Genomic DNA, 4,699 nt, shown 5'->3' on the forward strand with positions numbered 1-4,699 from the left:
TTGAATTGTGGGTACACTTGCCAGAGAAACATCAGTTTGTCACGGTCAGACATGTTTTCTGTTTCTGTTTTCCCTCGTGCACATGGAACGCTTTGAGGTTGGAAGTTAGAAATTTCATCTGGGAAATTCCAACTCTAACTGGAACAGACCATTAATCTTGTTTCTTATTGGTGGATCAGACTCTTTAGTTGAGTCTGTGAGCACCACCCGTGCATCGAGAAGCATCTACACCAGGATGTCTCTGAGAAGTAGGTACCTGGGACGAGAGAACACCTTCCAACTTCTGACCTGAAGCAATGTTTGGTTTTCCCTGAAGAGATACAAAGACAATCTGATGCTTACTGGCGGGTGGTGCTGCACTTTCATCTACTGACAGACGGAGACATGGAGGGAGGCTTCTGTCTGTTTGAGTGGGTGGAGGTGGAAATGGGGGATGGAGCATATCTACATCATACAGTCACTCATCATCAAAGAGGATCTGCTCTCTGCTCCTCGTGGCAACGTTACGTCCCGTGTTTTTCCACCAATAATCCTGTTACGCAATGAAGAGAAATCCTAATTCACACTCTGGTCTGCTGCTCTGCTCTTCTTCTTCACTGTCCTCCTCTGCCCCTTTCATTTCTTCTCTTCTACTGCTTTTCATCTCCTTTTTCTGTCCACTCCCCCCAAACCTTCCTCAATGCAAAGGGAACAGAATCAAACACCAAGAGATGCAGGAATCCTTCACAATCATCTTCCATTGACTACATTCACTCCCATATCTGCAACATAAAGCTATTCCATCTGTAATGGACAAGAAATGATTCCTCAGATTATGTCGGTTCGTGATGTTCTTTTGTGATTGCGTTTCTTTTTCGGAGTCTTAGAAGAAATTGGTCTGAAATTGTTGCTTCCAGGCTCAGTGTTCGTTTGGTCACATAACGAGCTTCAAAGTGATCTTCCAGCAGCAGATGGCGTCTGCTACAGCAGCCATACGCTGATGTTCTGATACCACTTCTTCTACACTCTGAGAAATAAGGGTTCTACCTGGGACAATTTGCCTCTTTTTTGAAGAAAGAGTTCTTCAAGAGTTCTTTGTCAACCTAAGGGTTCTATCATAGACTGAATATAAGCTTAACTTCACTGACTCCCACTGTACAGAAATTAAGGCAAAATGTCCCTTATACAGTCGCTGCTGAACAGTAGTCTGAACAGGAAGGGTTCTTTGTAGAACCTCCTGTAGGAGGTTGAGCCTTTCACTGATGTTTCTATGTGTGAAGCCGACTTCAGACCAAAGATTCACGACAAGATGAAACCATTTTAGAACACTGCGGTGTGAACTGGCCAGTCTGAGCTCGACTCAACTCGAGAGTCGTTGACTAGAGATGATACGCCGTCTCATGGTGGTCACTTCCTGTCAACGTTACAGATCAGAAGCACAGAGAGTCGTTGACTAGAGATGATACGCCGTCTCATGGTGGTCACTTCCTGTCAACGTTACAGATCAGAAGCACAGAGAGTCGTTGACTAGAGATGATACACCGTCTCATGGCGGTCACCTACTGTCAACGTTACAGATCAGAAGCACAGAGAGTCGTTGACTAGAGATGATGCGCCGTCTAATGGTGGTCACTTCCTGTCAGCGTCACAGATCAGAAGCCCAGAGAGTCGTTGACTAGAGATGATGCGCCGTCTCATGGCGGTCACTTCCTGTCAGCGTCACAGATCAGAAGCACAGAGAGTCGTTGACTTGAGATGATGCGCCGTCTCATGGCGGTCACTTCCTGTCAGCGTTACAGATCAGAAGCACAGAGAGTCGTTGACTAGAGATGATACGCCGTCTCATGGTGGTCACTTCCTGTCAACGTTACAGATCAGAAGCACAGAGAGTCGTTGACTAGAGATGATACACCGTCTCATGGCGGTCACTTCCTGTCAACGTTACAGATCAGAAGCACAGAGAGTCGTTGACTAGAGATGATGCGCCGTCTAATGGTGGTCACTTCCTGTCAGCGTCACAGATCAGAAGCCCAGAGAGTCGTTGACTAGAGATGATGCGCCGTCTCATGGCGGTCACTTCCTGTCAGCGTCACAGATGATGCGCCGTCTCATGGCGGTCACTTCCTGTCAGCGTCACAGATCAGAAGCACAGAGAGTCGTTGACTTGAGATGATGCGCCGTCTCATGGCGGTCACTTCCTGTCAGCGTTACAGATCAGAAGCACAGAGAGTCGTTGACTAGAGATGATTCAACGTTATGGTGTGTGATTGTCTAAAAACGTATGGTAGCCTCAGCCACCGGTGTGTGTACATGTGTGAATGGGTGAATGTGACTACTACTAAGGATAACAACACATCCAAAGGGCTCACTCAACACATTGCTTTGTTTCAAAGTGGAAAGTTTTTTGCTCAAAATTATTAAGAAGTAAATGATGTACGTCACGATGTAATGTCTATCGAAGCCTCTCTTTCACTTTGCAATTCAGTTCGTCACCGGTAACGATCTCCTGTGAAAATGAAAGCTCATTTACGGCGTGCGTCAACCATTGTGCAACCAAAACAGGAAGAGGAGAGCACTTTTGTTTTTCCTGCTAGCTATTGGGAACAATCCCTGAGTTACCATTGAAGCATCAGTGTAAGATCTTTGCAGTATTTATCCCCAGCAGTGGAAACAATGGACGGTGGATGGACCAAAGCAACTGTGGAAAACAAGATGCAGTGAGTCCTCCTGAGCTGTTGGAAGTTGCTGAGCTCTGGGGAAACAGTTAAAAAAAAGTTTGTTTTCACTTTAAAGCACTTAATAAAAACAGTGAGAACAATAGATATTCAAAAACAGGATGCAGTCAGCAGGATTTAATATAAGCTTTACCTTCTGGATATGACTTGTTATTGCTGTTTTGTTTATTTTAATCTCACTTATTTGTCTGAAAGGCGGTGGGCATGGGGAATTAGTTCTTAAACGTGGTCTTTGATTCTGCTTCTTTTTTAATTTCTGAAAAGAACTTTTCAGTGGAGAATTAAGTACGTGCAGCACTTTAGTGTCTCCCATCTGTTCGTACTGTATTCTATTTTAACTTTTGCTTTGAATCACTTGTTTCTTGCATTTCTCCTTGTTTTATATCTATTTTTATGCCCTCTGATGCTGTCGTCGTTAGCGCTCAGCTTATATAAAGGACAGTCTAATTTTGGAAATAAAGGTACTGTATATATACGGTATATTATTTCTGTTTATTTAGTTTGTCTAACACCATGTTAGACATAATACTTGGACTCAGGTCAGATACAAGTCGAAGAAATTAGGACTTGAGACTTGACTGAATTTGAAACTCAGAAAACTTAACACAGGTACAATATTCACAGTATGGTGAACCTGAGTGGGCGCTCCCAAAGCCTGAGGAAGCCAGTAGTGATACAAACAAACTTTAATCAGAGTTTAAAACAATCTGAGGAAACATTTAAAAACATCTTTGGTCTGAAGTCTCTCATTCCTGTAAACATGATCTCTCAAAAACACCTTGAGGGAATTAAAATTTGGCACAAACGTCCACTTGCCAAACACATGCGGCTGTAATCTTCTGAGACGTAAACACCTCATTATGTTGTTTCCTTCCTCTTCATCACGTCACTCCCTCTGTTGTCTTCTCCTCCTCCTGCGCTGAGTTCCTTCTGTTCTGGAAGCTCAAAGAGGAGCTTCATCAGTGTCATCGTCATGGTGACCTGAGGGATGGAGACAATGAGGATGTGTGTTCCTTTGTTCTGATTCTAATGTAGTTCACACAAACACTTGACAGCAGTAGAGGAACAGCTGACATCCATTTTCATTTTCAGTTATGAGTCTTAATGAATGACATTTGACAACATCTAATTTTCTCTCTCTCACTCAGACGTGCAGCAGACAAAGCGTCACCCAAACGTCCACCAGCCCTCCTTCATCACCATGAGCACGCACACTGTATTTACTTTGACTCCACATACACCGTCTTGCTGCTACAGATACTCATGACAGCACCACATGTGGATTAATCCGCCGCTGAAAATAGTCCCCAACAAATGCTGTACTTCCTCCTGTTTGATAAAGACTACAGTGAGCAGCTATTTTAGGGAATTACTGGTGATGTGTTTGTGATTTTAAAAATGTTCATCTTCAAAAGGAACCAATGGGCTTGGAGAGCAACAGACAGGAAGTGGGAAAATATTGAGAGATACACAAACATGTCTGCAAGGTTTGTCTTTGGGTCTAAAGCCTGGTGCACACTGTGCGATTTTGGGCTGTCCCAGACAAAAGATCACCATCGTCAAGGAAACGTCGTGATATCTTTGGTCGTGGCTCTAAAACAGTGATCCTACGTCGCACAGTGAGAGAGGTTCAGTTCAAGGACGGTTGTTGTCACAGTCTGCCATCAAAGACAGACTGGGATAAAATTCTCACCGAGTCTTTGGACACCGGTAAGATATTTGCTGATATCACAAAGCCTGCCACGATACAATTTGATTCAGTGCGATTCAGAGGCCTGTGATCGATATGAGACGATATTATCTGATCATTTAACCATGACTTAGTCATACCAAAAATTAGAAAACAACACCAACATTGGTCCACAGGGGGAGCCACAGCGATCGGTCGCATTTTAGCCATTTTGAAGCATTTTTCTGTTGTTATAGCGCCACCCAGTTGCCAATTAGAGTTAAATTTCTCCAGTCACCTTGAGGCGTCCTGTTCT

The 4,699-nt window shown here is 43.8% G+C and overlaps 1 protein-coding gene across 1 annotated transcript in view; it reads right to left on the bottom strand.

The window, feature by feature from the left end:
- Positions 1 to 1,352: 1,352 nt before the first annotated feature.
- The window catches only part of rnf175 (ring finger protein 175), a 394,559-nt gene continuing 391,212 nt past the window's right edge, over positions 1,353 to 4,699 (bottom strand). Inside the window, exon 10 of the transcript XR_007571350.1 lies at positions 1,353 to 1,538. The gene's annotated coding sequence lies outside the window, so the exon portion shown is untranslated. The remainder of the gene's footprint in view (positions 1,539 to 4,699) is intronic.

The sequence above is a fragment of the Epinephelus moara genome, chromosome 17 (assembly GCF_006386435.1).
Source record: "Epinephelus moara isolate mb chromosome 17, YSFRI_EMoa_1.0, whole genome shotgun sequence".
NCBI lineage: Eukaryota > Metazoa > Chordata > Actinopteri > Perciformes > Serranidae > Epinephelus > Epinephelus moara.